The sequence below is a fragment of the Chlorocebus sabaeus genome, chromosome 8 (assembly GCF_047675955.1).
Source record: "Chlorocebus sabaeus isolate Y175 chromosome 8, mChlSab1.0.hap1, whole genome shotgun sequence".
Lineage (NCBI taxonomy): Eukaryota > Metazoa > Chordata > Mammalia > Primates > Cercopithecidae > Chlorocebus > Chlorocebus sabaeus.
In genome coordinates this window covers 6670516-6693610 of record NC_132911.1, presented here as the reverse complement: position 1 = coordinate 6693610, position 23095 = coordinate 6670516, and positions in this window count along the sequence as shown.

Here is a 23095-nt window from a genome sequence, read left to right as displayed (position 1 = left end):
GGGAGATGATTTGAATAAACAATGTAGATCCATCTTATAAGAGAAAAATGTCAGTTTGTATACTTATGATACTCTTCATCACATTTTATCCCAAGCTTACAAAGATAACGTTGGATTCTCTTGAAAATTTTCTGATTAATTTCTTTGTGCAGTTGAGCCTTTTTCATTTGTAATTGAAATAAGACAGGGAGGTGGGAATATTGAAAGAAAAGGGAAGAAGAGAGAAGGTAACAGTTAAAGATAAGCAAGACATCAAAATACATTATGTAACATTTGTGCAGTGAAAGACTCCACCTCCAATGACTCCTAGAATAACATACCATCATACAGAGACAGCTACACATACTCAATTAAAAGTATTGTGAATGATATTATCCCTTTTTATAATTATTTGGAGCAACACACACATAGGTAAGTTGTTACATAGACATTGATATTCAAACAACTTACAATGTACAAAATAACAGTGTTGTCATTTCTATATTAGTGAATTACATAGGATTTATTTTTCACTTATCTGCACTTTTCACTTATCTCAATTTTTTCCTTTTAATAAATGGAACAAAACTTGTGAACATTATAAGAGAAACCAGATAGTTCAATAACCATAATTGAATAAGCATTCTAAAAATTCTTATAAAATTTTAAAAAGGAAAATAATACTTATGTTTAGCCTCTCTGAACTAAGTTCAACTTCAGTCAACTAGTTTGAAAAATATATACCTATAAATACCATTCTGAGGACATTTAAAGACATTTCTAAGGATATACAGATACATAAAAAATCGATATGCCTAAATGTTATTTGATGAAGATATCACATTTTTTAAGGTAATGTACATTGTTGAGAGGTAGTACAGTTCTGAATAAAATACAATTTCCATAATACAAATGAAATGTGTATGGTATCTTCCTAGGACTTGAAAGTTAAAACTTACTATTGACTTTGAATTATACAAGTCATACATTTCTTTTACAGAAGAATATACTGAAGTCAAAGATTTCTTTGGGTGTTTTTTTATTAGAACATTATAAGCAACTGAAAAAAATGTGTTATAATGAAAATCAATATTCTATATTCTAGTGTAACCCATGTATCTCATATACACTGCATTTGAAAATGTAGATTTGTGACATTCATAACAATTGCTCCTTTCTCAAATGAACAGGACGAAGAGAGTATTAACTATAGAAGGCATAAACTTCTAACATAAAAAGTAAAACTAGTATTTTACTTCTTAATATTCAGAAAATGGCATGTAAATCATGGCTGTAGTTTCAGAGCTAAAGACATCCATCCCTGTCTGCATTTTGCATCTCTTACTGAGGCTTTTCTACTCTTCTAATATCAAATCCATTAGAATGTTAAAATAAATCTTAGAATGTTAAAATAAATCTAATGTGTTAATTCTAATAAAAATCATAACACAAAGACTGGGTTTTTTGCTTGTTTCTGCTAAAATATGTAGTGTACATATTGATCTTGTTCACTTATGCTTTTATGGGAAAACAGCAGATATTCCAGTGGATTCAGAGATAAATTATTTTTGACCATTGCACATTTGTTACTTTTCATTTGCAACCAACAAATTCATAGTTTGTTATTATAGAGTAACTTAAAGTATATCATCTCATGTTACTAATATAGTGCTAACACTATAGAATGTAAAAACTTAAGAAAATAATTTAAAAATTCCTTATAAAATATATATTAGATAAATATCAGAAGGACTGAGTCAAACTAAGCCAAACTGGTCTCTTAATACTACAACTTATCAGAACTTTAATGTATCATTGACATGAAGACCATGAATTTCTAAAAGGAGCCTGTTGTATACAATGTTCCCATAACATCTATGACCACAGTTACCTTTTGGTCAATAGGATTTACAAGACTCTCATCCTGCTCTGAAGCCAAGTGTTTAACAAAGCAATTGTTTCTTACTCATCTCTAAATCCTCAAATTTCATCAAATTCTTAATATCTAGTAAGCACTCACTAAATTCAGATGAATAAATGAATGAATCACATCTATATTGCCCCATAAAGTAGAATGACTACATGTTACCTGCCTTTGAGTCACCATATTAAATGACTTCAAAAGACCGATGACAATCATCCAAAAGGATGTAATTCTTTTCTTCCAAATAAAATAATCACTTTCGTAATCTTTTGGGATGCAGAGACCATGAAGTTAAATAGGAGGTTGGATTTCAGAAGTGTTTATTTGATGGTTACAAATGAGTGATCAGACATATAAAGCAGCTAAGGTATTAAATTCAAACAATTTTCTAAGTATGCATAGAAGATACTTCCATAAGTTTTTCTATTGCAGAAAATGTGCTAATTTTATCTAATATAATATGATAATAAGGTTTATAGAGTGTCACAGAATTATCTATGATAATCTGTTTATACAGTAAATTCTTATTAAAATATGAATTAGGTGAAGCTTATTACTTGTTTACTTGAGGGCTTGTTGATTCTTTCCCAAATAGGTGCCAATAAACACTGCCAGAAAAGAATCAGATATGTGTGGACTATCCTATTAAAATCCATTCATTTGTTTATATATTATTCATTCACTGTTCTCTTTCCTAACAGCTATTATTTATCAGACCCTATCCTAGGTGCTAGGGTGACAGAGATGAATAAGCCTAAGTCTCTGCCAAGAAGAAGCTCACAGATGTCAAATTATGCTGGAAAACAGGGGCCAAGATCTTAAAGAGCTGTGTTTGCCTTGATAGAACTTTGAAAGGTTGTAGGGAAAGGTAATAAAAACTTTTGACTAGAGGAGTTTGACCGAATATATTTGAAGGTGATAAAAGGCTGATTTAAAACCATATAAAAATAAAGCAGTGGATTGATGAGACTAGGAAGGAGTTAATAAGACTGCGATTATATGTATCTATGAGAAATATTTGCCAATATTAGGGTTTCTTCTGAGTTTCTTGATAAACTAGATAGGTAGTTGTTGCATGAAGTAAGGATCATAGAAGACTTGAAGTAATTATAAAGTCACAGAAATTATCTTTTGTTAAACACTTTTGTCAAATTAAATTTAGTGGAACTTATGTGAGCAGAGAACAATGCATAAATCAGTAGCCCCCAGAATCAGTGGAGGTTCAGAGAGCTCCACCCATAGCCAGTTTTTATAGGCTGAAAACAGAAGCAAAGTAGAGAAATCACTTGACTGGCTAGAGCTAGATGTGTCTTGTTTGGGCATGATGTGAGTTGGCTGTCTTTGATTGGCTGAAACAAGGCTACTTATGATTGGCTGAAATTTGCTATTAGGTTTTGGTTTATAAACTAAGTTACATTGCAGCTTGCTACTTATAAACTCAAGGTAAGAGACAACCTCAGCCTAAGTTGATTATTGCCTCAGGCATCTGAAGTTTATGAGACAATTCTAGACAAGAAAGAAAGAATTAAGCATGTGGAGGTTAAAGCCACCCCCCGCAATACACACACACACAAAGATGAGAGTCTGCCTAAAAGGTGAGTAACAAGTACAGAAACTTAGGGAATAATAACATTTAAGATTAGCATAGTGAAAATATGATTTTAGTGCTCAATACTTAATTTTTTAGATGATATTTGAAGTTTAAGACGCAGTACTAAGGATAATTAGCATAATTGTTTTAATCAGTGATGACATAGAAATAAAGTCACAAGGAGTCTTATTAGGCTAAACATTGTTTTTCAAACTTATCTATCTGTATGGAAATTCTGAGTTAAGGAGGACTAATAATTGACAGAGTTTTGTGTAATGCAAGGGAAACTATCAAACATGTTTATGAAGTTGAGTATTCTTTATATTAATTTGCAAAACATATTTCCATTGAATACATTTGATATCACAGGTCTCATTTCAGGAAGTAAAGATACCTCAATGAACAAAACAAACTTCATATTCCACATGGACGAAGGCACAAATAGCCAAGTACTTCAATATAATATGTGACATATAACATTTATCATATACATGACTTATATAAAATAACGCATCACATGCCATGCAGTAATAAATGCTATAAAAAATTAAGATAATAAAGGAAAGTAGAGTTAGTTAGGGACATGTGATTTTAAATGTAATAATCATAAACACCTTCTTTAATGACAAGCTGTTTAAGCAGGAGAGTGAATTTGATGAGGGAGTAAGTCTTGGGGAAAGAGCGTTGTAGGCAGATGGTAATATAAGTACAAAGGCAGGAGTATGTTTGGAGTGTTTATAAAATATGCAGATGTTTCTAACCATATTGAAACCGCTGAGGATAGGAAGAATATGAAATGACCAAGGGAATTTATGGCATTTCTGAATCCAGCACAAAGACCAACCAAATTTTGTAATTTATAAATACTTTGTGTACATAAGAGTAATATTTCTTCCTACAGCAATAAAGCTGTCCCATACTATGAACTTAAACTTTCTTAAAATGTGAACTCTCTTTAAAATGTTTAAATATAATCAGGTTCTGTTGAATGGATTCTTACTTGTAAAGACTCTTCTATGCTGTCTCATCAAGTATTCGTGTTCTGATCATTATGTCTCATTCTGGTTAAATATTTTCATGACTAACACTAAAATCTGGTTCTCCTACTATACCCCCCAACCAGAGTCAAAGCACATCAGCAGCAAAACTCGTTTTCACCATCTTGCCAATAAGCAATGTGTGGTATCTAAGACAGTGAAGTTAACCAATGAATGTGGTGTGTATTCTGACGGCTCTACTGGTCAGCCATTCTCCTGTCCCCTGTCCTCAGACCTCCCTAGTTCCGGAGACACAACGGTATTGAAATTAGGCTAATTAATAACCCTAAGATAGCATCTAAGTGTTCAAGCAACAGAAAAATTCCCGTATCTCCCAGTTTAAAAGCTAGACATAATTAATCTTAGTGAGAAGGCACATCAGAAGCTGAGATAGGCTGAAGGAAACAGCTTTGTTGCTGATATGGAGAAAGTGTGAATGGTCAGGCTAGAAGATCAAACCAGCCACGATATTCCCTTAAGCCAATGGCTAATTCAGAGCAAAGTCCTAACTCTCTTTAATTCTATGAAGGCTGAGAAGGGTGAAGAAGCTGGAGAAGAGATGGTTGAAGCTAGTAGATGTTATTCACAAGGTTTAAAAAAAGGAGCCATCTTCATGACGTAACAGTGCAAGCTGAAGCAGCAGGTACTGGTAACTGCAGCAAGTTATCCGGAAGATCTAGCTATAATATTGATGAAGGTGGCTACACTAAACAGCAGCTTTTCAGTACAGATGAAACAGTTTTCCGTTGGAAGAGGATGCCATCTAGGACTTCCACAGCGAGAGAGAAGTAAATGCCTAGCCTCAATGCCTCAAAGGGTAAACTGACTCTCTTAGGGGCAAATGCAGCTGGTGACTATAAGCTGAAGTCAACACTAATTTACCATTTCAAAAATCTCAGGGACCTTAAGAAGAAAATGATAAATCTAATTCTAATTCTATAATGCTAAATCTAACTCTGCCTGTGCTCTATAAATGAAATAACAAAGCTGGGATGACAGCACATCTGTTTACAGCATGGTTTAATGAATATTTTAAGCCCAGTATTGAGACCTACTGTTCATTTAAAAAAAAAAGTTTTTAAAAAAAATATTATTTCTCATTGACAATGTACCTGGTCACCCAAGAGCTCTGACAGAAATGCACAAAAAGATTAATGTTATTTCCATGCCTGCTTGCACAAATCCATTTTGCAGCCCATGGATCAAGAAGTAAGTATGAGTTTCAGGTCTTATTATTTAAGAAATACATTTCATAAGGCTATAGCTGCCATAGATAATGATTCCTCTGCTGGAATTTGGCAAAGTACATTGAAAACCTTTTGGAAAGGATTCCTCATCCTAGATGCCATTAAGAACATTTGAGACTCATGGGAGGAGATAAAGATATCAGCATTAACAGAAGTTTGGAAGAAGTTGATTCAAACCCTCATGAATGACTTTGAAGAGTTCAAGACTTCAATGGAGGACATAACTGCAGATGTGGTGGAAATAAGAAGAGAATCAGAAGAGCAGCCTGAAAATGCCATGAATTGCTGCAATGTCATAATCAAACATGAATGAATGAGGAGTTGCTTCTTAAGGATGAGCAAAGATAGTGATTTCTTGAGATGGAATCTACTCCTGGTGAAGATATTGTAATCATAATTGAAATTAAAACCAATAAGTTGAAAAATTACATCAACTTAATTGATAAAGCAGCATCAGTGTTTGAAAGGATTGACTCCAATGTTGAAAGAAGTTCTGAGGTGGGAAAAATGCTAGTAAACAGCAATGCATGCTACAGAGAAATCTCTCATGAAAGAAGAATCAATTCACACAGTAAACGTAGCTGTTGTCTTATTTTTAAGAAATTGCCAAAGCCACCCCAATCTTCGCAACTGCTCCGATCAGTCAGCAGCCATCAACATCTAGGCAAAATCCTACCCCATCCAAAAGATTATGGCTCTCTGAAGGTTCAGATGATCATCAGCATTTTTCAATTAAAGTACACACACTGTTTTTAGACATAAGGATATTGCACACCTAAGATATTACAGTAAAATGTAAATGTAATTTCTATATGTGCTAGGAGGCTTACTGAGAGGTTTCCTTCTTGGGTTCTGTAGTCTGCAAATTAAGTTACTTCAAACTCCCCGAACTCGGACCTTCTCTTTTCAACACATAACAGTTCTAATCTTGGATTCCTTTTCTCTGCAACATGTTACCGAACTTGCCTATTTTCAGAGAGCTTAGATGAGGGCCAGATTCACCTTTTTCCTTCCTTTCTCTCAGGGATCACAGGCTTGTTAGGTTATGTATCTGAAAATAATTCAGAGATTATTCCCAGGCACAATAAGCTTGTGATGTTCCCTCCATTCTGTGCTGTATTTTACTAATTTGTGGTGAGGGATTAATTCTAGGTCTCATTTCTCCCATGTGCACAAATCGCCGGCTTTGTGATATACTTTTAAATCTAAATAGAAATTCTCCTGAGCACTTTTTAAATTACATTTGATGGTCTACATTACTATAATATACCAACAAAAATTCTTAGATCCTAATACCAAATGGTGAGTTACAGTTAAATTATTGCATTCAAAAGTTATTATACTAGTCCCACTTAATTTGACCTAGGAAAAGCACATAGAAATAAAAATGGGACAATTTAAGGGAGAAATTTCAAGGTCATCGTAAACATGAATTATTTTTATTAAATAAACTTTTCATGTTTCAAAGGTCTATAGCCTACCTAAAATATATGAAATATGTAATTATATTTATAGGAAATATTACATTTGAAAATAAAGCAATACAGAAAAAAAAAAAACACCTTCCTAATTTTCTTCCCATGATATCTCAAAGTACATCCAATTTGGTTACTTGTATCTAACATACTTTTAGTTTAAAAGAAATGTCCTTACTTTTAGAGGCCCAAAGATTTAATCAACACTCTCAGGTAAAATAATAAGTCTTCAACAAAGAGATTTGTTGAAACGAATTGAAAAATTACACATGACCACCCAGGACCACAGAAATTCTAGTCTGATTGTGTTTACACATACAGTTATCTGAAGCTGTGGGTCTTAACTAGGAAAGAGTGGTGTGGTGATTCACACACACACAAGACATTTGATGAGGTCTAAAAGCATTTTTTGGTTTTCACAAATAGGGGAAGAATTACTGGACATCTAGGGACAGAGAATGGCATAACTTGAAAGAACCCACCATATTTAACCCCCAAATATGCCTCTTTGAAAGACATATTATTAAGATAGAGACACAGTGGAAACCGTGGTTACAGGAAAGAGCTGTCTGAACGACCTTTCTTTCCTATGGGAGCCCAAAAAATTCCCTCTGGAAAAGGTGCATGGAGGCCTGTTTCCCCTAATTCCTGCCTGAAGGCTAGGAGAATCTGGGAGCAAACTGTACTACTCTTCCTTAATTTGTCCACCTTTTGGAAGCCCTGAAACTGTGTTTTCTTTTGTTTTGCTACTTCTGAATTTATTCTGTTAGACTGCTATAGAAGCCAGGACTGTAAGCCACCATCTCAAGAGAGATTTTTGAACTGAGGTTTATTCCAGGTAACGTGCACAGCACATGTTAAAAATAAAAATGTTATTTTTCTCTTGTTAATCTGTCTTTTGTCACAGAGGTGTCCCAGATCTGAACTTATTAGGGTTGAAAAAATATATTTTTATCCCTTTTAGAATGAAGAAGTTGCAAATTAAATCATTCATCTATGTTATTTCTATATTAGAGTGACTTTTGCCATTACAAATCATGCAATAAAAATATTTAATCATGATATACTCTTCAAGCCACCCTGTTCCTATCCTTTTTAAAAATCGTATTATTTGTACCAAGACTAGTACCCCAAAATAATGTGTATTTCAGCAGGCTAATTTATTTTAAAGGTAAAGGACACATTTTTCTAATGTTTAATAAGTTTCAATCGTGGAGAAATTCATGTATCAATTATATAAGCTTATGCTTATGAGTGTTATCAGATATTAGATCTCAGTGGTATGAAAACTTCTCCAACCCATACAAATATTTAAGACAAGCTTATGTGAAATTACAGACTTCTTAGTCATGTGAAATGTTTCTGTGATGTGAAGGTTGAACATAATTATGAAGATGCAGAAATACTGCAAAACTCTTCTGAGTCTGAAAATTATCAAAAATATATTTATAACTGAATGGCATCACCTAAACCATGACCTTTTTTATATTTTCCATTCAACATCATTGATTTTTTTTCTATGATCATATATTTCTGAAGTAATAGAAATGCATTCACAAATAGGGTTTTCTCATATCAATTAATATTCTTTATTTTTGTTGGTTACTATTTATTTGATATGCACCCAACTTGCTCATGTTTTAGTCTTTTAAAAATAGAATATGAATTTGTTTTAAGAAAACATTCCATATAATTTAACAAAATTTGAACAAAGAATCAGTGTCCTCTTCCATTGTTCAAGTTTATCTTTTTAATTCTTAAGTGAGTTTCTTTATAAGTTTTGTATTTTCTTAACTAATTACTTGAAAAGAAAATGTAAAGAGTAATTGTATTTGACTTCAGGTTTCCAGGGGGGAAATCAATCATCCTGCATTTAATATTTATTTACTTAGTAATTATTAATCAGAAATCCAATGTTGTCTGGACGCACAGTCATCTGGGTTTCAGTTAATTGAATATTTTTAATTAAAGTAACTGAACTCCATCTATCCAACTTTAGATATAGCCCCAAAGGCAGTAGTTGTTTAAACAGTTAACCAAAATTAACATCTGAAGTAATGCACATACTCAATAGGTTTGCAAAGAGAATTAGTTCAGAACTTAATAATGGTGCCTACAATACAACGACTCAAGTTTAATACTGCTTTTTCTTGAAATTATTATTCAAATTGACTTTCATATCCAAGTATCAAAAAGTAGTGACCTAATTGCAAGTAAAATAATTTTTACATTGTGAGTGGTAATATTTTCAAGGCACAGAAAAATCTAGAGATATGTCCTGTGGTCTCTGGAGTTTTAAAGTGCGTTTTATTGATTCAGAAGATGGCCTGATGGATTCTGTATACAAATCAAAGTAGTTTGTATATGCTCTGAAAGTTTCTAATTTCAAATTTCTCTTGACTTACAATCTAACTTTGCAAAAGCTTAAATGTAATTAAGAAATAAAATACGGCAGACTGTGTGGTCATTCTTGATGAATGATGTGTCTCTGCTACATGAAGTCAGCAGCAGAGCCCAGGACATGAGTTCCACTGTGGTCGTTAATCAACCTATTCACACTATCTGGAGTTCCTGACTGTAGTAATAAATGGCACATAACACTTTCCCAGTTTCATATAGAAGATTAATTTTATTGAAATCTACCATCAGACCAAAAATAGATGGGATATCTAAAAATAATTTCAAATCGTAATAGGATTGGTAGTGACCTTCCCTGGTAAATAGCTGGGGCAACATTCTACATATAGAAAAGACAACAGCTTTAGTGATGAGTGTGAAGGATGATGTGAGGCAACATGCATAATAACATTTGTTATCATTTACCCAGGTAGCCCTACAATTTCAACCACATCCTCACCAAAGCTTTGGTGACTAGAGTGTTCTGGGATCCTGAGAATAAGAAAAGAAAAGAAGACCAATATTGAGATAGGACAAATTAAATTATTGAAGATCTTCATGTCTGATTAATTTGTTTCATGATTAGTTTTCAGAATACAGAGTTTTATGAGGAATAGACATAAGACAGGTACATTCTAAAGAAGAAAAAGAGAAACAGACCCGAAGAATGTGGGTATATGATCTTGCTGAGGCAGTCAGGCTAGATACCGAGAAGCTCCAAGGAGGCCCAGGGCAGGGGGAGAAGACTGAGAGAGGGCTGCGTGGGTGGGAAGGAAACAGCCTTCCAAGAATGAAGAGATAATGTGTGTGGTTTCACAAAAGGTCAATCTAAGAGAAAGCAACAACCATAGTGTTCTTTCCATAGATGAAATCCAAGGTTAAAGTGGGAGAGTATGCTAGGCACTTAGATGCTAATCATGAAACTAGATAAAACTTAAACAACTTTTAAAATATTTATTATTCATATGTACACACACACACAAAACTAGTAATTAGAATCTATTCAAGATCATAGACTACCTTTCCAGCCTCACCTTCTGCAACAATCCTCAAACACATCCTGCTATGTGTGATGGCCACATGGATGAATGGACATTTCCAAGCTAACAGCACATTGCTAAGTTTCTGTGGGCAGGTGAGCAGCACAAAGTCAGGGGCAGGGTACTGTTGTCTAGGAGCCTCATGAGTCCATTTCTCTCCAGATCAATGCTGCTGCTTTTGTAAAGCTTTCACAGATTCCCTAGGATGCAATTATCTTGCCCTCTTTGCTGCAGGAGATTGGTCAGGGTGGTGGGAAAAATTATAGGGAAAGACAGAAACCTTCTTGGAAGGCTGGGAAGTTTTGCAAAGCTTTGGGAGAGAATAAAAGCTGAAGGCAGCGAATTATCTTACCCTGAAGCAGAGGAAAAAGGGTAGATAACAAGGGAATGTAAAGACACTTATCTAGATAAATTGATTTACTTATGTCTCTGGAAACCAACCTTTGATCATTCATGTGTAGGAGACTGCTCTCTACTTGGGGGTTGACAATGTTAATTACCCACAAATTTTGTTTGCTCCAGGCCTTTGTCATTAAATCTGCACTCAACAAATACAAACAGCTCTGGCTTATTGGGGCTGCACTCTTGTCAATGGTGCTAAGCCATGCAGTTCCCCTAGCCACGCTCTCAGGAAAAATACCTGTGTCTGCGTACTCTTTTTATCCATTGCTCAGCGAGGGTCTGTGGGACAGACCCGGCAGGTGGTGCATTGTGTGAGGAATGCTGCAACAGATTGCGATGGAACCCCTGAAAACAAAGGTGAAGAGACTGTGCAGTCAGTAAGTCCTTGGCACCTGCTTGGGATTTCCAAGTTCAACGGAATTGTTCATGCTAGGGTTTCATCATAGGACAACAGTTATCAGCTCAACAGAAACAGTATGTAAAAGTATTGAAAAAGCTATTTAAAGCTAGTGGAGCCTTGGTTTTGCAGGCTCAATTAAAGGACCTAACGCAAACTGTTGTTTCTCATAAGCCATGGTTACTTGAAGAAGGGACAATAGATCTAGAGCTCTGGGAACAAGTGGGGAGAAATCTTAAACAACATCATATGCAAGGGCTTGGGGTCCCAGTAACATTTTTAAAGTTGTGGACCTTAGGGCTGCTTTGGCCCTACTCTACACACAAGAACCTAAAAAGGGAAGGGAGGAGGAACCATCACCTACCTCACCGCCTCCTCCTCCTTCAGCCCCACTCTTACTGGGCAAAAATAACAAAGAGGAAATGGAGGTTTTGCCTAAGCCCCCTCCCACAATAAATTGGAAGAAAGACAAGGGATACACTACAGCTATAGGACCCTGTCTTAGGCAAGCAGCATTAAAAGGGGGCTCTTAGCCTGCCTGGTAATTCAAAATCAACAAGGCAGTCAGATGTATGAACCCATTTCTTTTGGTGCTTATAAAGAGATAGGGAAAAGCTTTAGAGAAAACGGAGTCACTAGCCCATCTGTGAAAGGATTGAGACCATAGCAGAAAACCTCCATATGACCCCATGGGACTGGTCAGTGCTAGCTGAAACAACTTTAAAGGTCAGCCAATACCTCCTCTGGAGGACAGAATTTGATGAATTATGTGAACAGCAAACCCTTTTCTATTAATGGTCACTGTATTATCCCTCCATTGCCCCTGACATGGCTCTCTCAAAATCTAATTTGGGTAGAACAGTAGCCTTTAAAGGGAAAGAAATTACAAAGAGCCCATGAATTAGTTGAGGAGCAATTAAAAGCCACCCATATAGAACTATCAAACAGCCCTTGGAATTTACCCATTTTCGTCCCTCCCAAAAAGTCTGGTAAGTGGAGACTTTTGCATAACTTACAGGCTCTCAATGCTAATTTGCAACATATGGGGCCCCTTCAACAGGGGCTCCCTTCCCTCACAGTGGTTCCTTGAAGTTGCCCTATAGTCATCATTGACTTAAAGCACTGCTTTTATACTATTTCCCTTGCAAAACAGGACAGATAAAAAGTTGTGCTTACAGTACCAGCTATCAATAATGAAAGCCCAGCTCACTGATCTCATCAGAAAGTACTTCCTCAAGGGATGCTGAAGAGTCCTACCATGTGTCAGCATCATGTAAATCAAGCTTTGATCCCCAGTAGAAAAGAATTTCCTAATTGCAAATTATTAATTTTATGGATATTTTACCAGCAGCCCCAACAGAGCCAGTAGTTTTAAATTTATATACCTCTTTCAGAAGGAATACACAGTTAAGAGGTTTAATCATAGCACCTGAAAAATTACAAATGTTCTCTCCTTGTAAGTATCATGGATACATACTAACTTCTCAGTTATATCCCAGAAGATTAAATTAAATACTAACAACGTACATACCTTAAATGATTATCAAAAATTACTAGGTGATATTAACTGGCTTTGCCCCACCTTAGACATAACTACTGATAAGTTACAAAATCTGTTTTCTATCCTAAAGGGCAACACAGCCCTAGACTCTCCCAAGTATTTAACTCATGCACCAAAAAGGGAAATTGCTATTTCTCAGAGGCAACTAGATCACATGGACCCATGATATTCAGTCAAATTGTTTGTTTTTCCTACTAAACATTCCCCAACAGGATTAATAGGACAGATGGCCCCAGGGCTACACTTTCTAGAATGGGTTTTTTGCTCACATACTGGGACTAAAACACTATTATCCCCATATCCAGCTAGTTAGTAAAGTAATCTATACAGGACACAGACAATGCAATTAGTTGCTAAGTTATGGCCCTGATGTCATAAGAATTCCCTTGAGTAAAACAAAATCCAAGCTCTCTTGCCCTTATCTCTAGACCTGCAGATAGCCCTCTCTGATTATGCAGGCCATGTAGAACATGCCCTTCCTGCTGACAAATTACTTCAGTTCTTACCTCATACTCTTGTAGTTATGCATACAAAGGTAGTTCACTTCCCTCTATCTAACACTTAACACTTTTTGCTGATGGCTCTGGTAAAAATGGAAAAGCAGCTATTGGTGGGAATCCCCAAGGACAGGCCATAGAACGTGTCCACTCTACCCTTAATATGCTCAATATGCTCCCTCGTTCTAGATTTACTAGCACTCAGAGAGCTGAGGTTGGAGCCTTAATATTGGCCCTAGAAACATTTTCTGCTCAGCCCATCAATATTGTTGTTGACTTTGTTTACTCTATTTATTGCAGCACCTTGAGACAGCCCTCATTAAGTCTGCTCTTGAGCCCACCCTATGTACACTTTTTCTTTAACTTCAGCAATTGCTGATGTACATATCCTATTTTTATCACACATATTCTAGCCCACAGCTGACTGCCTGGCACACTGGCTTATGGCAATAATCAAGCATACCTGCAGGTTATGACGTTACTGCTTGACCAAGCCACCCAAATGCATCAATTTTTCCATCAAAATTGGAGAAATTTATCCAAACAATTTCATCTTACCCAAAGACTAGCTAAACAAATTATTTTACAATGCCCAGATTGCCAGCTCACAGGCACATCCCCTCCTTCAGCAGGTGTTAATCCTAGAGGACTAGAACCTACTCAGTTATGGCAAAGAGATGTTACACACATCCCTGAATTTGGAAAACTAAGATAAGTACATATATCCGTTGATACCAATTCCCACCTAATTAGTGCCCATGCTTTGCCTGGAGAGTCCACCCAATATGTCATTAAACATCTTAACTTTTGCATTTATGGGGTGGCCCACAAAAATTAAATCTGGTAATGCCCAGCTTATGCCAGCTCACAATTTCAACAATTGTGTTACACGTGGAACATTCAACATTCCACAGGTATCCTTTATAACCCCCAAGGACAGGCCATAGAATGTGTCTGCTCTACCATTAATATGCTCGATATGCTCAAAAAACAAAAATGGGGAAATATGAGTAAGGACCCTGCAACACTATTGGCACAAGCCTTATTTACCCTTAATTTTTCAAATTTGGATGATAAATTTCAACCAGCCATATAAATGCATTTTACCAAAGCCCCTCAAAACTTAAAACCTGTGGTTTTATGGAAAGATGTAAATAGTAATGTATGGCGTGGTCCAAATGATTTGCTACCATGGGGAAGAGGATATGCTTGTGTTCACACCCCCTCAGATCCTCTTTGGATTCCAGCATGATGCATCAAACTTTACCATGCCGTGGCTAGGACCCAACCCGGTGCTATAAATGAAGGGAATGACCCTACGGGACCTGCAGCCCTGGATGATGCAACTTCCTTGGATGATAGAAGCCCCAGACATTACCTGGGGGATGCTGAAGAAGACAACTCAGGAGACTGAGCAAATCCTACTCCAGACACAGACACCATTCACTCCAGATAATTTGTTCCTTGCTATGCTTTCTGTTGTACGTCACAATTCTTGTAGGATATTGGTTTTTCTTTTTGTCTCACTCTGGTTGCAACTGGTACCTGCTACAATCTATTAGGCCCATCTTCTAAATCTGCCTTTCTTCTGCCTAGTTACCTGGGCAGACACCCCCTTCCCAGCCTCTAATAACGTAACTGTTTGGCTAGGAGGGATTGACATAACCCCAGTGGGGCTCCTTAGTAATGGCACACATTGGACTGAGGTGCCAAGCAACACTACATACCACTCCTTGATTGGAAAATAAATGTTACTAATTATACTCATGCTTGTCTTATGTTAATTTACCAATTCTAGGATGCAAAGCCAGAATACGAGCAGTAACCGCTACACCAGACAAATCTGTTGCTGCACACATCTGTAATCTTTAATCAACAAAACTTGATGCAAAAAAAAAAAAAAAAGAAAAAAAAGAAAAGGAGGAGATATAAGAGATTGCTCAGGGTGGTGGGAAAAATTACAGAGAAAGACAGAAACCTTCTTGGAAGGCTGGGAGGTTTTGCAAAGTGTTGGGAGAGAATAAAAGCTGAAGGTGGCCAATTCTCTTACCCTGAAGCAGAGGACAAAGATAGCCTCATGTAGATAACACAGGAATGTAAAGAAACTTATCTAGATAAATTGGTTTACTTATGTCTCTGGAAGTCAACCTTTGATCATTCACATGTAGGACTGCTTTCTACAAAGGGAGTCAACAATGTTAATTACCCACAAATTGTGTTTGCTCCAGGCCTTTGTCATTAAATCTGTACTCAATAAATACAAATGGCTCTGGCTTATTGGGGCTGCACTCTCATCAGCAGTGCTAAGCTGTGCAGTCCCCTAGCTGTGCTCTCAAGCAAAATACCTGTGTCTGTATACTCCTTTCACCCGTTGCTTGGCCACGGTCTGCGGGATGGACCTGGCACTTTGCCATTCCAACATTTGTATTGTATTTAGTTCAATATTTGAGAAATCTCCATACTTTCTCATTTGTTTCTCAGTTCATGGAACTTAAAATGCACTCTTTAGTCAGCAGGTGCTGTATATCTCTGTGCCGAAGTGAATTGAATGACTCCTTGAGGCAACTTTAGAAGGGGAGTTGAATATAGGCTGTGCAAACTTTTCATCTGCCCCGTAGCTAACCATTCTTTTATTGGACTGGTAGCCTTCATCCATATCTGATATAGAGAGTCCTACACAGACCAATTTAACTTCTATCTTGGTCAAGAAAGAAAGATATGTGTGAGCTGGTGACTTCAGAGGATTAATAAGCAGGTACTGATATAACATATATTTTAAAGAGGTGAGGTTGCTTAGCATTCCCTCTGACAAGAATTCAGCATAGTTGGCTATGTTTTGTTATTGGCTACCATTTACTGCTGCTAAACTTGTGTTATTTTGTCACTGGCCAAGAAGAGCTAACCTTCAGGCAATGCCCTTAGTTCAATACATTAGTGGTTGCTTGGTGTGTAGGCAAAAGGAAGACTGCAAAGTAAAGTCTTTGTAGTTAAAAATGGAAGTGTAACTGTGTGTTGTAGTTCTTAAAAATATAAATACACATTTTTCACATTTTGCCATGTACGATGACACATGAATAATTAGTATTAACATTACTAATTACTAAAAGAGTTAGCTTAAATTTTTTATTTCAATAGCTTTAGGGTTACAGGTAGCTTTTGGTTACATGGATGAATTGTTTAGCCATGAAGTCTGAGATTTTGGTGCACCTATCACCCAAATAGTGTACACTGTACCCAATAAATAGTTTTTCATCCCTCACTGCCTCCTACCCAACCCCTTTCTGAGCCTCCAGTGTCCATGTACTACTCTGTATGCCTTCGCATACCCACAGTTTAATTTCTGCCTGTAAGTGAGAACATGTAATATTTGGTTTTCAATTCCTGAGTTACTTCACTTAGAACAAAAGCCTCTAGCCCCATCCAAGTTGTGCAATAGACATTTTGTTTGTTCTTTTAGTTGTATTCCATAGTATATATATGGATATATACCACCTTTTCTTTATTCGCTCATTGGTTGATAGGCACTTATGTTGGTTCCATATCTTTGAAGTTGTGAATTGTGCTGCAATAGAGGAATTACCATGCATATATCCAATTAACACACACATAAAATTTCTTTTCCATATAATGACTTATTTTCCTTTGGGTAGATAGCCAGTAGTGGGATCTCTGGATTGAGTGGTAGATCTATTTTTAGTTCTTTGATAAATCTCCATACTGTTTTCAATAGAGGTTATACTAATTTACATTCCCACCAACAGTGTGTAAGTGTTCCGTTTTTACTATATCTACACTAATATCTATTGTTTTGTTTTTACTTTTTACTTTTTAATAAAAAGCACCCTTATTGTGGCTGAGATAAGATGATATAGTTTCAACTGTATTTCACTCAGAAGTAGTAATATTGACCATTTTTAAAAATGTGTTTGTTGGCTATTTGTGTATCTTCTTTTTAGAAGTGTCTGTTCGTCATTTGCTCACTTTTTGATGGGATTTTTTTCCTTGCTGGTTTGAGTTCCGTGTAGATTCTTCATATTGGTCCTTTATTAGATGCATAATTTGCAAATATTTTCTCCCATTCTGTAGGTTGCCTATTTACTCTGATAATTAAATCTTTTTTTTTTCCCAAAAGTTTTGTCACATTTAAAGTACAAAATCAAATACACAGATCCAGATATGTGAATCATATATACATATCTATACAGCCATTATTTAGACCTATACAAACCTATATATATATATATATATATTCTAATTTATCTATCAATACTATCCCTTAAGTAAAAGGCAACATATCTCTTTAAAAAAACCTTAGGTTTGTTATCAGTAACACTGTCGAATGTAAATTATTTTCACTTTATCACTTGAAAGGGTAGAAATACGTACCTCCTAGAAATAGGGGAATTATCAAACATATATCCAATTTGTATAGATTTCTTAAAATACATTCTATATGAATAATTAACCAAAAAATCTGCCAATCAAAGTCTTTGGGCATACTAATTCTAACAAAACTTGAGTCATGGGAAGACAGAGTTAATTAATTGCATTCCAAGAGTTTTGTTTTGATTTTGGTTTTAAATGCAGAGGGAATTTATTTTGTTTAGTAACACAGAACACTTCCAAATCATATTTTCTGTGGAGTTATAGTGACAAATTTTTCAGGGCTACCTACAGCTATTAAAAATTAAACTGATCAATAATGGACGTATCTGATTTTTAACACTGTGTAGGTTATTTCAACCAAAATGCAAGAGCACATTCTTTAAGAGAAAGGTAGAACTTTTGGACTTCTAGATACAGAATGTACAATATGTCACTGAACACAGATATCCTGCTGATCAGGGGGACTAAGTTGTAATATCTTCTTTGTTCTAGGATGTCATCTATCTTCCATGAAGACCACAGGATACTAAGCCTCAAGGTACCTAAATGTCTCCATTCCAGGCACAGGATTTCATTAGTGCCTGTTCCCACAATGAGGAACACATACATGGAGAGATATAGGTCATTACCAAAGATTTATATTAATGGCTTTACAATAGCAACACAAAATGTACTCACTGTCACATTTCCAACTGAAAGGTTATATATACACTATACACTTCAGCCTTGAAACATAGACCCCCAAAATTCAATTTTCAGTAATCAGTGAATATGGTGAGAGTCCCACACCCTCAAATCCTAATTTAGCACAGCAAAAGCCTCTCCTTGGCTGCCAAGCACTGGCGGTGAACTTTTTCTTCAGCTCTTCATGATTTGGATGCCAGAGTTTCATGATGATCCTTTCAATGTTAAGGGCATAGATAGTATATGTAGGGATGACTTCCCTGTGTACCTGCAGAGCTTCAAAAAGTTCATACATGTTCACAGGAGGCAAAGAGACAGACAGAGTGTCTCCAGAGCATGCTAGCAGGAATGCAGCCTGCTGCGCCGCTTCATCAGGAGGTGGGTGAGAAGCTGGATTCTAACCAGCACAAGGAGCAGTAAAAGCTGGAGGGTTTTCTATTAACTTGTTGCCATGTTTTAGCAAAGAGACTGGTGGCATTTTGCCCCTGCCCTACAAATCTGTGGAACTTTAAACTTGAGAGAGATGATTTAGGGTACCAGGTGGAAGAAATTTCTAAGCAGCAAAGCATTCATGAGGTAACCTGAGTGCTGTTAAAAGCATTCAGTTTTATGTATTCATAAAGACACGGTTTATAATTAAAACTTACATTTAAAAGGGAAACAAAACATAAAAATTTAGAAAATTTGCCACCTGAGATGTGATAAAAAAGAATAAAGAAGAAATTCAACCAGGCTGCAGAAATTTGCATAAGTAACAAAAGCCAAATGGTAATTGCCAAGGCAATGGAGAAAATCTCTCCTTCAAGGCAGATCCTCCCATCACAGGCCCAGAGCTCTAGGAGGAAAAACTGGTTGGGTGGGCTGGGCCCAGGCTCCCCCGCTCTATGCAGCTTTGGGACATGGTACCTTGAGTCCCAACTGTGGCTCAAAAGGGCCAACAAGGTTTTCATATTGTCATTGTATCATATTTACATGCAGTAATTTGCACTGGGAGTTTGACCATTCCTATGGATTTTGCAACTACCAAATCATATCTTCTGCAGCTTTTTTCTTTTTCTCATGTTTATGCCTTTTACTTTTTCCCCGCCTTACTACATCAGCTGTGATGACCAGTTCAATGTTTAGCAAAAGTAGTGAAAGTAAACATCTGTATAATGTTTTGATTTGGGAAGAGAATGTTCAATATTTCAACCAGAAGGTTGACATTACTGGTAGGTATTTAATTCATGCAGCTTATCAACAAAAATTTTTTTCTATTTTTTTGAAAATCTTTGTTTTAACCCCGAATTCAAGATCATTAAATTTTATTAAATTAACTTTTCACCACTACTGAAATTAGTATAAAATTTTCCACTTTGATTTTTGTTTTTAAATAGAAGAAAAGTTTGTAAAAGCTGACCTAGCTTAAGCTTTCTGTTTTGGGTTGTATCAACCAGATATTTCTCTTTTCCCATAACACTGAATTAGCTTAAAAGTTATAGTCCTACTAATTTTCAGAAATGCAGGTTTTATTGTGCTTACTTTTATCAGCTCTATCATTTCAGTCACCAGGAGTGCACTAGGAGTTAATACCTTAATATCTGATCAAGGACCCTAATAGAATTTAGCCAATCTTGAACTTAAAATTCACAGTCATCCAAACTGCCAAATATACCTAAGATTCTGACCCCAGCTACAATTTCAGGGGTCTCCAGGCCCACCTTCACTTTGGGCCAGCTGGCTACAAATAGTAAGATCTTCATAAACATCTTCAATTTTGGTAGTTTAATAAAATGACTCACAGAACTTCAGAAAGTACTGTACTTATACTTACAATTTTATATCAGCAGGAAGATATAAATCATAAGCAGTCAAAGGAAGAAACCCATAGGGTAGAACCTGAGACTGGGAGGGTTCTAAATATGGATCTTCTGTGTCCTCAGTCATACATTACCCTCCTGGCATTGGTGCATGGCAATGCTCACATGGAGTACACCAGGCCAGGACACTCATGTGAGCTCCAGTGTACAGCATTCATAATCGGGTCTTATTGTGTTGATGCGGTTGATTGGATCATTGCCCATGTGGTTGAACTCAAACTCCAGTGCTTTCACCTCCCCAGAATCCAGGCTGATACCCCTCACAGGGATCAAAGTCCCAACCCTCCAGTCACATGATTGGTCTTTCTGGTGTGGCCCGACTCCACCCTGAGACCACTGCAGTAGCCAGTCTCAGTCCCGGTCATGAGTCATCTTATTAGCATAACCTGTCAGCTGTGGTCCAGGATTCTTCCATGAGTACAAAGGTACTCCTATCACTCTTGAAATCCCAGAGTTTAGAAGTTCCCTTCCAGGAACTGACATCAAAGGCTAGCCAATGCTTTACTACATAGAGGACATCCTTAATTTTATCATTTTTATCAGACTGTCAACATATCACTAAAATAAATATCTAATGATTTTAATTTATCTTCATCCATGTATGCCTTCCTCTAAATACCTAGCTCTGTCATAGTTACTTCTGGTGAGCAAAGTAGTGCCCATTAACAAACATGAAGAAAAGTGCAGGGACATTTTTGCTGTCATTTGAGTGGCATGAAAGTCTTCTATTAATTTTCTTGAATTTTGATGATGTTAACTCATTTACGAGTTTAGAATTATAGTGTTTATACCTAGAAAGCCTCACAGAACAGATATAATTTTATTTTTCACTTTCAGCTATCACACAGCTTTTTGTTTCATTGACTTTGACTTTTTCTTTCGAAAATAGTATGTATACCAAAATAGCCTAACAAGTAATAACAAATTATAAGGTTTCCAAATTTATATTCATCAGATACCTGAACATTTTAATCAGATATCATATTTAACATATGTAACATTTTTAACATGTTATATTATTGTGTTTAACATGATATAAACAGAAATAAAAACATATGTTCCAGTTTGAACCAATTACTGGGAAATAGATATGCAATATCTATTTGGCTTTTTGAAATACTGAAGTTAAATTTCATTCCCTAATTCATTACATTTGAGAAGTCAGACTTTAAAACCCCGAATCTAATCTAAATTCCTCATCTTGCACATGAGAGAACTGAATCTAAATGAAGTGAAAATAATTTTCTTAAGATTTTAGAAATGTTTAAAAATAAATTAATTAAAGGTTCTTAATCAATGTAATTAAGCAAGAAAGAAGTCATCCAATATTTTTATTCAGACTTTTCAGTAAAGTGTTTTATGTATAAGAAATACATACTCATATTTATACTTGGAAAGGATACCTGGGTCATATCTAAAGAGAATTATTACTGTACTTATGAAGACAGTGTGCTGCAATAATCTAGGAGAGAAACACATAAATCAGTTTAAGGCGCAGAGTGAGAGAAGGAATGAGAACTCTAAGAGTGTGATGTCATGAAAAGCAATGCCAGATAATATTTTTAAAAGAAAAGAGTGATTAAGAAGGATAAATGCAGGAGAAACACATAATTCAACATCAAGAAATATAATTGCTGAAACATTTCTCAATGGCATTCGATATCACTGTGTATGATGGCAGAAAGCAGTACAGTGTTGGAGAAAATTTAGGTTATAATGGGAACAGACATGAATGGGGGGTAAAAAAAAATAGTGAAATACGTGCAAATAACTTTCTCAAAAGATTTGCTATGAATGGGTTTGGAGAGCTAAGGGAGAAGTTAGAAGTAATTGCAGGGTTCAAAATTCTGGCTATTATTGATTTTAGGATCAAATAGTGTTGACCTTATTTAAATGCTGGTGTAAAGGAGTCAGGAAAATAAAAACTTAAAAATATAGGATAGGAAGAGTGAATGAAGCAAGGTATCTACAGCAGACCAGATGTGATGGAATCCAGGGAACTAAACTTCACTACACCATCATCCTAACACGTTGGCATAACTTCCTAGATGTGTTCCCTAAGTATGTCTTCTAGTCCTGTTTACAAGTGTTTTTAAAACAGTTCTACAGATTTTGCTCCTATGGTGTTATTATCATTCATCCTTCTTTATTCTTTGCTTTTGGCACTCTGTGATAGAACTTTACAATGGATTTCAATAGTAAAATATTTGATACAAATGAAATAATAAACAAATGCTAGTAAAATAATATAGTGATATGACTGCTGAAATGAACTGTGTTTCTAAGGCTATGAAGGAATTCACAACACGGGCATTCACAACAAAGAATCAGTTTATCCTGGCTGCTGATCATGGTTACAGAAAACTGCTTATTGCAGCCAATTCCTCCTTCCCTAATGGGCTGATTGGCCACCCTTCCAAGCTTCTCTCCATCTCTTTCAGTCTTGGTTTCTATCTCAAGGCTAAACTTCCTTGATACTGAAAATTTCATGGCCCCAAATTTCAGCTTATTCATCATTTTGACCTCTTTTATTAAAAAAAATTATATGTCAGTCACTATCTTTTAAATAAACATTTTTTGTTGTTGTTGTTCCTAAGAAAAAGAGTAAGGTTAACATGA